We start from the raw sequence: 16,370 nt of genomic DNA on the forward strand, positions 1-16,370 counted from the left end.
GCCTGCTTCACAACCCATGTGAGCTGTCTAGAACCACACAGGTGCTTCACTCTGATAACATTATTTACAGGTGGCAAGGGCAGCATATTTCTCCAGCAACATCTTTAGAGTTTGGCTTCCAATACCACTGACCATTCTCATGCGCTAAAGAGTCACAAGCATATTTTTACAATCACAATGATTGGCACCTTTCATGACACTTTTAAAGCCACCTGTGTTGAAAATCGTGCCCATGTCTCTAAGCAGCCATGTCTCAACACAGAAGATACTTCTCCAAAGCTCATGGGCACACCACACCAGAGACATGAACTCTCTTCAGCAAGATCACAGCCTCCAACATCTTTCAAGCAATTCCATCACATAAACCAAGCTGTTTGGGCTAGGACAAACATTCACAAGTTCCTGATCCAAAGAGACCATAAAGTCTACATACAAAGTGTAACGTGTTCAACAATGGCAGTGGGGTTTCGTGCTGTATATTCTTTGGACCAGATCTAGGCTCGTGAAAGAGCTGGTAAGTCTTGGAGGATAAATTCAGTGACTCAGACCATGTAAATAAAGATTTAATTTGGGGATCTTACAAACCTGGAGATTATCAGCACATCAGGTGAATGGGTAGACAGAATAAAAAATAAATAAAAACATACATGTGTGTGTGTGTGTGTGTGTGCGTGCGTGTCTCAGTCCAGTTCCGTAGTATTCTCTTCTGCATGCAATTGCTTTATCTCTTTTTCAGGACTTGGCTCGCCACTCCTTACCGGAGAAATCAGAACTCAAGAAGGGCACCTGTGGATGGGGTGTCCTGCTATCAGAGCTGGTAATCACTCAAGGCTCCAATAAAACCTGACCTGTACACCAAATAGGCATAAAGTCACGTTTTTCCCAACATAGCACAATCCCATTGTGTACACACACATATATACCACATACAACAAATAAATCTTGTAACAATTCAAATGAATCATATAACTTAAATTCACAGGAAAATAAATAGACAATATGACAATAACCATATTAACTGTCAATAAAATTAATAATCTAATACAAAACATTCTATAGCTTTTAACTGTACAATTTTATAATATGATTTTATGAATAATATTACTTATAGAGCAATAACAATATTTGCCTGAGCATATAACCTTAACTGCTCAGCAAAGCTAAGAACATAAGGGAAGCATAGCATAGCTACGTTTTAGCATAGCTAAAACATGGGCGATAGGCACCATCAGGTGACCATAACAGGTAACATCAACCATTTTCATTCGCGCACATGGTACCGCCATCTTACACACACAACTACGTTGAATGTGCAGGGCTCTGCAGATATATATATATTTATTAACTACTTGGTAATGCTAACATCTTGCATTTAATAAGAGACAAACTAATATCAAACTGAGCACCATTCTGAACTCATTTTACAGTTAATAACCGCTTTAATTCACAAAACACATCTTACCAAAGCTCGTTAAACACATGCAATGTCAAGATGGGGTTCCAGGAACTCGTCGATATGTCTCTCGTAACAGTTTAATTGAAAAAGGAAAGCTCAGATGCACGTCTGTGCTGAACAAGCGCGAAGAGAAAAGAGAGAGATAAAGTTTGTACCAACCTTCAAATTATGTGGTAGGAGGGGCTTAAACCTGATTGGCTAGTAGCCTACTTCCTTAGTTCAAAGGAGTAAAATAAATATGCTTATATAATTTTATGTTTATTTAATTACTGCGAATAATTAATTATTTTATATTATTTTATTAAAATATAAAATACTGTATAATTATTTTATAATCAACTGAGCAATATTTATACCTGGGTTACACCCTCCCCCTCAAAATATATGCAAGTCCCATTGCATACAGGTAATTACACAACTTTAGAGTGATGCAACGATAGGTTAGGAAGAGTTTCTACAGTTTCAAAACTACTCATAGAATCAATAATGGCTGTGTTAAGACTTTGGAATAGGGAATGGACAACTGAAATAAGTGGGTTCCCTAATTGGGGATAATGGAACTTTTTAGGCTGTACAGGAATTCTATGGGAACGCCTCACAGAGGTTTCTGTGTCAACAGGTCCTGCAGGTTCGTTACTGGTGCTTGCTGTCATTTCGCTAAAATCAGGATCTTCAGACGCTCTGGGGACATCAATCATCGGACAAGGTAAGTAATTTTCTTTTGCTTCCACAGGACTTTCAGCAGATTCATCACTTGAGCTTGCTGTTACTTCGGCAGAAACTTCACATACCTTGGGAACATCGGTTGTCAGGTGAGGTAAGTCAGGTAGGTAATTTTTTTCCTTCTCAATAGGTTTTACAGCAGGTACGTCATAATCAGTTGTGGTTTCTCTAGACAATCCAAGGGGTTCATCACCAGGATCAAGAATGTAGTCAACAGGTAAGTTACTGATGGCACATTTTGCAGGCATGCTTGCATTTGATGTAGCTTGTGCTACTTCAGGTATTCTGGGAACATCCACAGCAGAAACCGCAGGTACCTTTTGATTGCTTTCTTCACTGTGCTTAGTATCACCTTTCATTTCCGCTCCCTCATTCTGAGTAGGAATGGGTTTCTTGGGATCATAGACACACAATTTGGTAAGTCTAGACTCTCCTGCCGGGAATGGTGCAGGGAGGAGGTTCAACTCATTATCCTCTGGTTCTGATTCTAGGCTATCATTCATCTCACTAACCGTTTGTCTTGATCTGGTTCTGGGTCTGCAAGTCTTAGTAGATGGCATGGTGTCTTTATTTGGTGTTGACAGAAATCCACAGGGCAACAGCAGGTCTCTGTGTAAGGTACGTTGGGGACCATCTTTATTTTCAGGTTGGACTGTGAATACAGGTAAATTTCCTGCACGACTGACAACTACATACACATCAGCCTCCCATTTGTCAGCAAGCTTGTGTTTTCCTCTAATGCGCACATTCCTAACCAGAACCTTGTCTCCAGCTTCCAATTTTGATTCAGTCACCAGTTTATCAAATCTGCTTTTATTTCTTCCAGCAGACTTCAAAGCATTTTGGGTGGCTATTCTGTAGCTCTCCTCAAGGTGAGATTTCAGAGCTTTGACGTACTGCGAATGTGATATATTTGGGGTTTCCTTGACTGGTAGGCCAAAAGCTATGTCTACTGGCAGTCTTGGTTGTCTGCCAAACATTAGTTCATATGGCGCAAAACCAGTGACCTCATTCTTCGTGCAATTATATGCATGAACCAAAGGTTTTACGAAGTCACGCCAATGAGATTTCTCTTGGGTTGTCAGAGTACCGAGCATATTAAGCAAGGTCCGGTTGAACCTTTCAACAGGATTGCTCCGGGGATGGTAAGAGCTGGTTCTTGTCTTTTGGATTCCTGCGAGATTGCAGAGTTCCTTTATGGTTTTGGACTCAAAGTCCGGGCCTTGGTCACTGTGCAAGCGCTCTGGGAAGCCGTAGTGCACAATAAAGTTTTCCCACAAACATTTAGCTACCGTGCGTGCTTTCTGATTAGGGGTTGGGACTGCAATAGCATATTTTGTGAAGTGATCTGTTATTACCAAAACATCCTTCGTACCACTTTGATCTGGCTCAATGCTCAAAAAGTCCATACAAACCAGTTCTAAAGGTCTGGAAACTGTGATATTGACTAAGGGTGCTGCCTTTTCAGGTAAAGCTTTCCGTCTCACACATCTATTGCAAGTTTTGACCTTATGCTCAACATCCAAGGCCATTCTGGGCCAGAAGAATCTGGAACGCACAAGATCTAATGTGCGTTCTATGCCCATGTGGCCCATATTATCATGTAGGTACTCTAGCACTAGGGGGCGCAGTTTATCTGGCAATACCAACTGATGCTGTGTTTGCTCTCCTTCTTGTCGCCGTCTGTACAGGATTCCATTATGTACTTCAAGACGGTTCCATTCTCTTAGTAATAATGGCAATTCAGGTAGTTCGGCTCGCACAGTTGGACATGGCCTTTCCCCCGTCTCTAACTGAAATATCACCTCACGAAGACATGAATCAGATCTTTGCTCTTCCCTCAAAGTAGTCATCGGAAAACTGAAAACAGACTCGGGTCCCTTTTCAAAAAGGTCTGGAATGGCATTTGCCTGAATGCACAGTGACTCCACAGCAGTGATGGGAGATCTGCAGTCACCATAATCACTCACAATGAAATGCTTCTCACACATGGCCATGATCACTTCCTGATTTATTTCGGATAGATCATAATCAGGTATGTGATGCTGGACAAACTGCTTCAGCCGTTCCTGTTCCTTTTGGGATAGAGAATCATTAATTAGTTCACCGTGAGGGCGTCTTGATAGGCCATCTGCATCTTGGTTTTTGTTCCCAGCACGATATTGAAGGTTGAATGTGAAGGTGGAAAGGGCTGATAGCCACCTGTAACCAGTAGCATCAAGTTTAGCAGAGGTTAATATGTACGTAAGGGGATTACTGTCAGTCACCACCGTAAATGAATTTCCATAAAGGTAATCTGAGAATTTTTCTGTTACTGCCCATTTGAGGGCGAGGAATTCGAGTTTGTGTGCTGGATACCTGGATTCGCTGCGCGAGAGCCCTCGGCTTGCAAAAGCAATTACTCTCATCTGGCCTTCTTGCTCCTGATATAAAGCAGCCCCAAGGCCGGTCGTGCTAGCATCTGTATGAAGAATGTAGGGCATTTTTGGGTCAGCAAACCCTAGAACCGGAGCAGAAGTGAGTTTCTCTATAATGGTTGTGAAGGCTTCTTCACAGTCAGGTGTCCATCTCTCAGTAAATGGCTCTTTTGGATCAAGGTATTTCCCACTTGTGTTGTGTGGCTTAGATCCTTTGCGTAATGGAGGGTAGCCGACAGTGAGATTCGTCAAAGGCTTAATGATCTTTGAATAATCTTTGATGAACCTTCTGTAATATCCAGAGAAACCAAGGAATGATCTGAGTTCTTTGAGGTTTCGAGGCTTTGGCCAGGTTTTAAGGGCTTCCAGCTTCTCAGGATCAGTTTCAACTCCATTCTGGGAGATCACATGTCCCAAGTAATGAACAGAGGACTGGAAAAACCTACATTTCTCTGGTGAGAGCTTCAATCCGTACTCTTTAAGCCGGTATAAGACTTTCAGGAGCCGTTGTTCGTGTTCCTCAAGCGTTTTTGAAAACACTATAATATCATCCAGGAAAACTAACACTTCTTTCAAATTTAGCTCTCCCATACACTTCTCCATCAACCTCTGGAATGTGCTTGGCGCATTAGTGATGCCTTGTGGCATTCTATTAAATTCCCAGAAGCCTAGCGGGCAGACAAATGCGGTCTTTTGCTTGTCACACTCCTCAACTTCAATCTGGTAATACCCAGATTTTAAATCGAGCACTGAGAACCACTTTGATCCATTCAGGGCTGAGAAGGACTCTTCCAGATTTGGTAAGGCATATGAGTCTTTGACAGTCTGTAAATTGAGCTTGCGATAGTCTATGCATAACCTCACAGTACCGTCTTTTTTTCGCACTACAACAATGGGAGAGGAAAAAGGAGACTCTGACTCTCTGATCACACCTGAATGTTGTAGGTCTTGAAGATGCTTTCTGACCGCCTCTATGTCTTGGGGGTGAATAGGTCTTGCACGCTGCTTGAAAGTAGTCTGATCATTAAGAGTAATGTGATGTTTCACATTGGATGTATGGCCGAAATCTAAGTCATGTCTGGCAAATACCTCAAGCACAGAGTTAAGCTTTTCAGAGATCCGTTCCTTCCATTCTGTAGACAGTGGTGAATTTCCAAAGTCAAAACCAATGCTGGTTTTAAGAGCTGAATCCACTGGAGTTGACCCGGAATCACCAACATTGTGCTCTTGGGTAACAATGTGCTGTACAGCATTTAACTCTGCAATGACTCTATTTGGAGGAATGATAACATCATGGTCCAATTCATTATGCAGAGTTACCTTGACTTTGTGTGTGTTTACAGATGGAAGGTGGATTAAAGAACTTGCAATGAAAATTCCACCTGGCAGTGATGTTGCTGATGGTGGTTCTAATACAGCGGACTTTTCCATGCTGAATTTGTTAATTCTCGCCTCTGCATTAACAGTGACTCTTTGCCTTGCAGGGATGAGTGTTGGTTCCCTCCCGCACAGTTTCACCAGGCCTAGGGGACCTTTTGTGCTTTGCCCATGTCTCAACTGAAGTGTTTTCAGCACAGCGCGATACCCATAGTAAGGTGAGTAGTGCTTAGGAAGTTGAGCTCCAAAGGATTCTTTGTACAGAGTATCTAATGTGTTTGTTCCTATGAGAACTTGTGATGAGCCCTCTGTGCAAAGATCTGGGACAATTAAGGCTAGTGTGGAGACTTCAAATTCAGAACCAGTGATTTCTTTTGGGAAGGTGACTGCTACTTCAACATAACCTTCATAGGGTACTAGTTGGCCATTTGCTCCCCTGACTTCAAGCAAATCAGTTAAAGGTTTAATGGGCTGTTCAGTCAGGTTAGCTTTATAGAAGGACCAAGGAATAGTTGTTACCTGGGAACCAGTGTCTAAAAGGCATTGATGTTCTTGTCCAGAAATTCTTACTTGTGCGGTACACTTGGCACCAATTAACCCTTTTGGTAGTGCGTTGGCACCACAAGTAGAATGATAATGATTTGTTGCATTGTGCTTTTGATGGTTAGTGGGACATCTTGATTCTCGTGTTCCTGTTTGTCCCTCAACAGGAACAGTTACTCGTTTAAAGTTGCAGACTGTACTTCCCATCGGTGTTGCTTTTCCCTCAGTTCTTTCTTCTTTTGCTCAACTAACTTGGCATTAGGGGCGTTGCTGCACACATTAGCAATGTGTCCATCCTGTCCACACCTAAAACAGTACCAGGCTCTGGGTTTACTCTTCTGGACACCGTCCACAGTCTCAAAATGCTCTCTACTGGCAGAAACAGGCAAAACCTTTGTAGAACTGCAGGTGCTTTGGGTTTCAGCTATGCTTTTGGGTGTTTTAACTTTTGCCCTCACCTCCTTTTTCTGCTGCATAGACACTACCTGCGCTTTTAGCTCTGCGATTTGTCTTCTCAGCTGCTCTGTTTCAGAAGGGACTTCCTTTGTGGACATGGAATAATCATACACTTGGCTCACATCTTGACCTGGGTATGCTATTTGAGCATTGACATGAGTTCTTTGCTTTGATAATCCGAGATGTTGTTTCATTCGTGTGGTTTTGACAGCATGCTTGTCTTCCTCAGTCCTAAGGGACAACAAAAGCTCTGAAAAGGTGGGTGGACTGTCTTTTCTTTGCTTTAATCGTAGCTCAGAAATCAAAACATCGTCCCAACATCCTCTACAAAATTGCTTAAGAAGGTGTTTGTTGGATTCTGACATGGGAATGCCACCTCTTCTTACAGCCATACTCAATGCCCTCTGCAGCCTATGTAAGTAACTGGATGGTCGCTCGCCTGCATTCTGAAAAGTGTTCATAAACTTCGCGAACAACTCATCTCCATCTTCCACAGTACCGAATGCAGAATCTAGAAGCTCAAGGTATGCACTTGGCGTGGCATGCGGGCCTAAATGTCTGATGATATCTGTGGCGGGTGGTGCAAGGCTCTCTATAATCTTTCTGGTTTGGTGCATCTCAGGAAGAGTAGGGTCTTCTAACATGAGTTCTACATTGTTGCGCCATGTTTCATAATCTGCTTCATTACTAGAGCATGGAATCCTTCCCGAAAATGTTCTGAGTCGGAGTGCATTATAATGCTGTGATGCAGCTCCTTCGCTCTTCACTATGTGTTCCACGATGACCCTTTGCACTTCAGTGGGGTTTAAGTCGCTAGTGCTTACCCTGTGTGATGACTTGGCAGCAAGTTTGGGTGTTGAGAGGGGTTGACTGTTACTGCTGACATGAGGTAACTGGGTTGTGCTCAGCTTACTTGGCTCAGGAGTATGGTGTGCGGGGAAGACTTCCTTCTCTTGATCAGTTTCAGAACAATCATCATCACCACTCTTTACATTTTCTTCATCAGCAAGACTGAGTGATCTGGACATGTGACACAGCTCCTCCTGTAACACAGCACTAAAAGGCTTTCCGCTACGTTTAGCAACGTCTTTTAGTATGTTCAGGTATTTTAATGTTGCACCTGCACTGTCTTCACTTGGATATACACTAGACAGGGTATTTACATGATAAATCACAGTAGGATTGACTTTGTTCTGGTGCGTGAAAGGCAGAATAGATTGCAATGACTCTACTGCTGTACTATAATTGTACTCAACTATAGCATGGTTGTGCAGTTCGGAATCTGGGTTTGTGATAGGGATTACCCTGCTAATTGACCCATAGGTCTTTAAAACATCCATTAGCTCTTCATCTGACTCAGATCCTGTGATCCCCTTTACTAACAGAGAATTATGCACTTCTATGTTCTCTGACTGGATAATCTCCATGGTTCCTTTCCAATGCAAAAAATGCAAAAACAGGGCTGAACAATGTGTTTAAACTATACGTGTAAGTTGGTCTCAGAAAAATCAGCTCTGAGTTACTTCAATTATTATTAGTTTTAACCAGCTCCTGGCTGTGCTCGCCACTTTATGTAACGTGTTCAACAATGGCAGTGGGGTTTCGTGCTGTATATTCTTTGGACCAGATCTAGGCTCGTGAAAGAGCTGGTAAGTCTTGGAGGATAAATTCAGTGACTCAGACCATGTAAATAAAGATTTAATTTGGGGATCTTACAAACCTGGAGATTATCAGCACATCAGGTGAATGGGTAGACAGAATAAAAAATAAATAAAAACATACATGTGTGTGTGTGTGTGTGTGTGCGTGCGTGTCTCAGTCCAGTTCCGTAGTATTCTCTTCTGCATGCAATTGCTTTATCTCTTTTTCAGGACTTGGCTCGCCACTCCTTACCGGAGAAATCAGAACTCAAGAAGGGCACCTGTGGATGGGGTGTCCTGCTATCAGAGCTGGTAATCACTCAAGGCTCCAATAAAACCTGACCTGTACACCAAATAGGCATAAAGTCACGTTTTTCCCAACATAGCACAATCCCATTGTGTACACACACATATATACCACATACAACAAATAAATCTTGTAACAATTCAAATGAATCATATAACTTAAATTCACAGGAAAATAAATAGACAATATGACAATAACCATATTAACTGTCAATAAAATTAATAATCTAATACAAAACATTCTATAGCTTTTAACTGTACAATTTTATAATATGATTTTATGAATAATATTACTTATAGAGCAATAACAATATTTGCCTGAGCATATAACCTTAACTGCTCAGCAAAGCTAAGAACATAAGGGAAGCATAGCATAGCTACGTTTTAGCATAGCTAAAACATGGGCGATAGGCACCATCAGGTGACCATAACAGGTAACATCAACCATTTTCATTCGCGCACATGGTACCGCCATCTTACACACACAACTACGTTGAATGTGCAGGGCTCTGCAGATATATATATATTTATTAACTACTTGGTAATGCTAACATCTTGCATTTAATAAGAGACAAACTAATATCAAACTGAGCACCATTCTGAACTCATTTTACAGTTAATAACCGCTTTAATTCACAAAACACATCTTACCAAAGCTCGTTAAACACATGCAATGTCAAGATGGGGTTCCAGGAACTCGTCGATATGTCTCTCGTAACAGTTTAATTGAAAAAGGAAAGCTCAGATGCACGTCTGTGCTGAACAAGCGCGAAGAGAAAAGAGAGAGATAAAGTTTGTACCAACCTTCAAATTATGTGGTAGGAGGGGCTTAAACCTGATTGGCTAGTAGCCTACTTCCTTAGTTCAAAGGAGTAAAATAAATATGCTTATATAATTTTATGTTTATTTAATTACTGCGAATAATTAATTATTTTATATTATTTTATTAAAATATAAAATACTGTATAATTATTTTATAATCAACTGAGCAATATTTATACCTGGGTTACACCAGCCATACATAACCCATGAGTAGTCCATAAGTAGAATATCAGCAAAGGCTCCTGCATATAGAGCATGTGTGCTGCAATATTCCACACACCACAATGATGTATGTCATCCTTTTAAGAAAGCACTTGTCTACCAACTTTTACTCCAGTGCAAACCACAATATAGCAAAATGCACATGTTTAATCATTTATTAAGCTGATTAGTCTTTGCAATACATTATTCTTATCATTCTTCCGTCATGCAGCTAGGCTACTTCCGTTATGCTTTCCATTCCACAATCTAGAGTCTTAAAGAATTCAAATTCCTGCTGTGTGACCTTCAGAGTCGCCTGCTTCACAACCCATGTGAGCTGTCTAGAACCACACAGGTGCTTCACTCTGATAACATTATTTACAGGTGGCAAGGGCAGCATATTTCTCCAGCAACATCTTTAGAGTTTGGCTTCCAATACCACTGACCATTCTCATGCGCTAAAGAGTCACAAGCATATTTTTACAATCACAATGATTGGCACCTTTCATGACACTTTTAAAGCCACCTGTGTTGAAAATCGTGCCCATGTCTCTAAGCAGCCATGTCTCAACACAGAAGATACTTCTCCAAAGCTCATGGGCACACCACACCAGAGACATGAACTCTCTTCAGCAAGATCACAGCCTCCAACATCTTTCAAGCAATTCCATCACATAAACCAAGCTGTTTGGGCTAGGACAAACATTCACAAGTTCCTGATCCAAAGAGACCATAAAGTCTACATACAAAGCCATAAATAACCCATGAATAGTCCATATACTGTTCACTAATTATATTTCTAATTACATTATATCCAGTCATCTTACAACAGTCCTCAGGACACGTATACTTCAAAAACGATAATAATTATCATTGGTCATTCTATAAAAAGAAGAAAATGTGAAATGTATTCTCACTATACCTGTTTAGAACAGTTTTGTAGATGTCAAAACTCATTACAAAGGCACAGACTTTATCAAAATGACAAAATTTAGAGGTTAGAAAGTTAACACTATTTAATTTGTAAATGAACAAAAATGCACGAGTGTCGCTTTAATTTGAAAAACGAATTGTTTTGTCTTGATTTGTTGTCCCGTTGCCTTGGTAAAATGCCTATAGCCTAAGGGCACGGCCTCCTTTTGATTATTCTTTTATTAATCTACAAAATAAAACTTTTCAGTCACATAAACAGACACAGGGCAAGGTAAACTAAATGGCACACATAATTACAGACATATTTAAAATAATTGTACATTATCGTAACGTAATACAGATGAATAGCGCAGCCACGGGGGCTCATGGGTAAGTGGGGAATGCCCCATTGGACCGAGGCAAATTACCCAAGAGGCCCCAGCGCGCCTCAGTTAAAAGATAGGTTTTACATGATGGTTAGGTTGTACAATTATTAAATACGTGTGTAATTGTTAGTATCATTTAGTTTAGCTTGCCTTGTGTCTGTTTATGTGACTGTACAGTCGTTGTCACTCCCGCCATGTTTGTGTCGCCATGTCATTAGACGTGTTCTTATATATCTTTTATGTGTAATTTAAATAAAAGGCGGAGTTTTCACATATCGACCGTGTGTGCAGCTGTTTTCCAGTGACTACAATCAAGTCCGTCTCCCTTTTAATTTGTAGATTTACAAAAACGCACGAGTGTCGCTTTAATTTGAAAAACTAATTGTTTTGACTTGATTTGTTGTCCCGTTGCCTTGGTAAAATGCCTATAGCCTAAGGGCACGGCCTCCTTTTGATTATTCTTTTAATAATCTACAAAATAAAACATTTCAGTAACATAAACAGACACAGGGCAAGGTAAACTAAATGGCACACATAATTACAGACATATTTAAAATAATTGTACATTATCGTAACGTAATACAGATGAATAGCGCAGCCACGGGGGCGCATGGGTAAGTGGGGAATGCCCCATTGGACCGACGCAAATTACCCAAGAGGCCCCAGCGCGCCTCAGTTAAAAGATAGGTTTTACATGATGGTTAGGTTGTACAATTATTAAATACGTGTGTAATTGTTAGTATCATTTAGTTTAGCTTGCCTTGTGTCTGTTTATGTGACTGTACAGTCGTTGTCACTCCCGCCATGTGTGTGTCGCCATCTCATAACACCTGTTCATATAAGAGTTTTATGGGTAAATTCAACATCATTAAAAGCTCCTACTTGTTTACCCTGTGTGCTACCATATTCCACCAACCACAATTATGTCTGTTATTCTTTTAAGAACCCATATGTCTATCAACTTTTACTCCAGTGCAAACCACAATATAGCAAAATGCACATGTTTAATCATTTATTAAGCTGATTAGTCTTTGCAATACATTATTCTTATCATTCTTCCGTCATGCAGCTAGGCTACTTCCGTTATGCTTTCCATTCCACAATCTAGAGTCTTAAAGAATTCAAATTCCTGCTGTGTGACCTTCAGAGTCGCCTGCTTCACAACCCATGTGAGCTGTCTAGAACCACACAGGTGCTTCACTCTGATAACATTATTTACAGGTGGCAAGGGCAGCATATTTCTCCAGCAACATCTTTAGAGTTTGGCTTCCAATACCACTGACCATTCTCATGCGCTAAAGAGTCACAAGCATATTTTTACAATCACAATGATTGGCACCTTTCATGACACTTTTAAAGCCACCTGTGTTGAAAATCGTGCCCATGTCTCTAAGCAGCCATGTCTCAACACAGAAGATACTTCTCCAAAGCTCATGGGCACACCACACCAGAGACATGAACTCTCTTCAGCAAGATCACAGCCTCCAACATCTTTCAAGCAATTCCATCACATAAACCAAGCTGTTTGGGCTAGGACAAACATTCACAAGTTCCTGATCCAAAGAGACCATAAAGTCTACATACAAAGCCATACATAACCCATGAGTAGTCCATAAGTAGAATATCAGCAAAGGCTCCTGCATATAGAGCATGTGTGCTGCAATATTCCACACACCACAATGATGTATGTCATCCTTTTAAGAAAGCACTTGTCTACCAACTTTTACTCCAGTGCAAACCACAATATAGCAAAATGCACATGTTTAATCATTTATTAAGCTGATTAGTCTTTGCAATACATTATTCTTATCATTCTTCCGTCATGCAGCTAGGCTACTTCCGTTATGCTTTCCATTCCACAATCTAGAGTCTTAAAGAATTCAAATTCCTGCTGTGTGACCTTCAGAGTCGCCTGCTTCACAACCCATGTGAGCTGTCTAGAACCACACAGGTGCTTCACTCTGATAACATTATTTACAGGTGGCAAGGGCAGCATATTTCTCCAGCAACATCTTTAGAGTTTGGCTTCCAATACCACTGACCATTCTCATGCGCTAAAGAGTCACAAGCATATTTTTACAATCACAATGATTGGCACCTTTCATGACACTTTTAAAGCCACCTGTGTTGAAAATCGTGCCCATGTCTCTAAGCAGCCATGTCTCAACACAGAAGATACTTCTCCAAAGCTCATGGGCACACCACACCAGAGACATGAACTCTCTTCAGCAAGATCACAGCCTCCAACATCTTTCAAGCAATTCCATCACATAAACCAAGCTGTTTGGGCTAGGACAAACATTCACAAGTTCCTGATCCAAAGAGACCATAAAGTCTACATACAAAGCCATAAATAACCCATGAATAGTCCATATACTGTTCACTAATTATATTTCTTATTACATTATATCCAGTCATCTTACAACAGTCCTCAGGACACGTATACTTCAAAAACGATAATAATTATCATTGGTCATTCTATAAAAAGAAGAAAATGTGAAATGTATTCTCACTATACCTGTTTAGAACAGTTTTGTAGATGTCAAAACTCATTACAAAGGCACAGACTTTATCAAAATGACAAAATTTAGAGGTTAGAAAGTTAACACTATTTAATTTGTAAATGAACAAAAATGCACGAGTGTCGCTTTAATTTGAAAAACGAATTGTTTTGTCTTGATTTGTTGTCCCGTTGCCTTGGTAAAATGCCTATAGCCTAAGGGCACGGCCTCCTTTTGATTATTCTTTTATTAATCTACAAAATAAAACTTTTCAGTCACATAAACAGACACAGGGCAAGGTAAACTAAATGGCACACATAATTACAGACATATTTAAAATAATTGTACATTATCGTAACGTAATACAGATGAATAGCGCAGCCACGGGGGCTCATGGGTAAGTGGGGAATGCCCCATTGGACCGAGGCAAATTACCCAAGAGGCCCCAGCGCGCCTCAGTTAAAAGATAGGTTTTACATGATGGTTAGGTTGTACAATTATTAAATACGTGTGTAATTGTTAGTATCATTTAGTTTAGCTTGCCTTGTGTCTGTTTATGTGACTGTACAGTCGTTGTCACTCCCGCCATGTTTGTGTCGCCATGTCATTAGACGTGTTCTTATATATCTTTTATGTGTAATTTAAATAAAAGGCGGAGTTTTCACATATCGACCGTGTGTGCAGCTGTTTTCCAGTGACTACAATCAAGTCCGTCTCCCTTTTAATTTGTAGATTTACAAAAACGCACGAGTGTCGCTTTAATTTGAAAAACTAATTGTTTTGACTTGATTTGTTGTCCCGTTGCCTTGGTAAAATGCCTATAGCCTAAGGGCACGGCCTCCTTTTGATTATTCTTTTAATAATCTACAAAATAAAACATTTCAGTAACATAAACAGACACAGGGCAAGGTAAACTAAATGGCACACATAATTACAGACATATTTAAAATAATTGTACATTATCGTAACGTAATACAGATGAATAGCGCAGCCACGGGGGCGCATGGGTAAGTGGGGAATGCCCCATTGGACCGACGCAAATTACCCAAGAGGCCCCAGCGCGCCTCAGTTAAAAGATAGGTTTTACATGATGGTTAGGTTGTACAATTATTAAATACGTGTGTAATTGTTAGTATCATTTAGTTTAGCTTGCCTTGTGTCTGTTTATGTGACTGTACAGTCGTTGTCACTCCCGCCATGTGTGTGTCGCCATCTCATAACACCTGTTCATATAAGAGTTTTATGGGTAAATTCAACATCATTAAAAGCTCCTACTTGTTTACCCTGTGTGCTACCATATTCCACCAACCACAATTATGTCTGTTATTCTTTTAAGAACCCATATGTCTATCAACTTTTACTCCAGTGCAAACCACAATATAGCAAAATGCACATGTTTAATCATTTATTAAGCTGATTAGTCTTTGCAATACATTATTCTTATCATTCTTCCGTCATGCAGCTAGGCTACTTCCGTTATGCTTTCCATTCCACAATCTAGAGTCTTAAAGAATTCAAATTCCTGCTGTGTGACCTTCAGAGTCGCCTGCTTCACAACCCATGTGAGCTGTCTAGAACCACACAGGTGCTTCACTCTGATAACATTATTTACAGGTGGCAAGGGCAGCATATTTCTCCAGCAACATCTTTAGAGTTTGGCTTCCAATACCACTGACCATTCTCATGCGCTAAAGAGTCACAAGCATATTTTTACAATCACAATGATTGGCACCTTTCATGACACTTTTAAAGCCACCTGTGTTGAAAATCGTGCCCATGTCTCTAAGCAGCCATGTCTCAACACAGAAGATACTTCTCCAAAGCTCATGGGCACACCACACCAGAGACATGAACTCTCTTCAGCAAGATCACAGCCTCCAACATCTTTCAAGCAATTCCATCACATAAACCAAGCTGTTTGGGCTAGGACAAACATTCACAAGTTCCTGATCCAAAGAGACCATAAAGTCTACATACAAAGCCATAAATAACCCATGAATAGTCCATATACTGTTCACTAATTATATTTCTTATTACATTATATCCAGTCATCTTACAACAGTCCTCAGGACACGTATACTTCAAAAACGATAATAATTATCATTGGTCATTCTATAAAAAGAAGAAAATGTGAAATGTATTCTCACTATACCTGTTTAGAACAGTTTTGTAGATGTCAAAACTCATTACAAAGGCACAGACTTTATCAAAATGACAAAATTTAGAGGTTAGAAAGTTAACACTATTTAATTTGTAAATGAACAAAAATGCACGAGTGTCGCTTTAATTTGAAAAACGAATTGTTTTGTCTTGATTTGTTGTCCCGTTGCCTTGGTAAAATGCCTATAGCCTAAGGGCACGGCCTCCTTTTGATTATTCTTTTATTAATCTACAAAATAAAACTTTTCAGTCACATAAACAGACACAGGGCAAGGTAAACTAAATGGCACACATAATTACAGACATATTTAAAATAATTGTACATTATCGTAACGTAATACAGATGAATAGCGCAGCCACGGGGGCTCATGGGTAAGTGGGGAATGCCCCATTGGACCGAGGCAAATTACCCAAGAGGCCCCAGCGCGCCTCAGTTAAAAGATAGGTTTTACATGATGGTTAGGTTGTAC

The 16,370-nt window shown here is 40.3% G+C and overlaps 1 long non-coding RNA gene across 1 annotated transcript; it reads left to right on the forward strand.

Moving 5' to 3' along the window:
- Positions 1-707: 707 nt before the first annotated feature.
- On the forward strand, positions 708-8,956 carry LOC143512639 (uncharacterized). Its single transcript, XR_013130503.1, has 4 exons — positions 708-817; positions 2,076-2,162; positions 6,081-6,191; positions 8,844-8,956. It is a non-coding gene; the product is annotated as an uncharacterized LOC143512639 (long non-coding RNA).
- The last annotated feature ends 7,414 nt before the right edge of the window (positions 8,957-16,370 follow it).

Source organism: Brachyhypopomus gauderio, chromosome 4, assembly GCF_052324685.1.
Source record: "Brachyhypopomus gauderio isolate BG-103 chromosome 4, BGAUD_0.2, whole genome shotgun sequence".
NCBI lineage: Eukaryota > Metazoa > Chordata > Actinopteri > Gymnotiformes > Hypopomidae > Brachyhypopomus > Brachyhypopomus gauderio.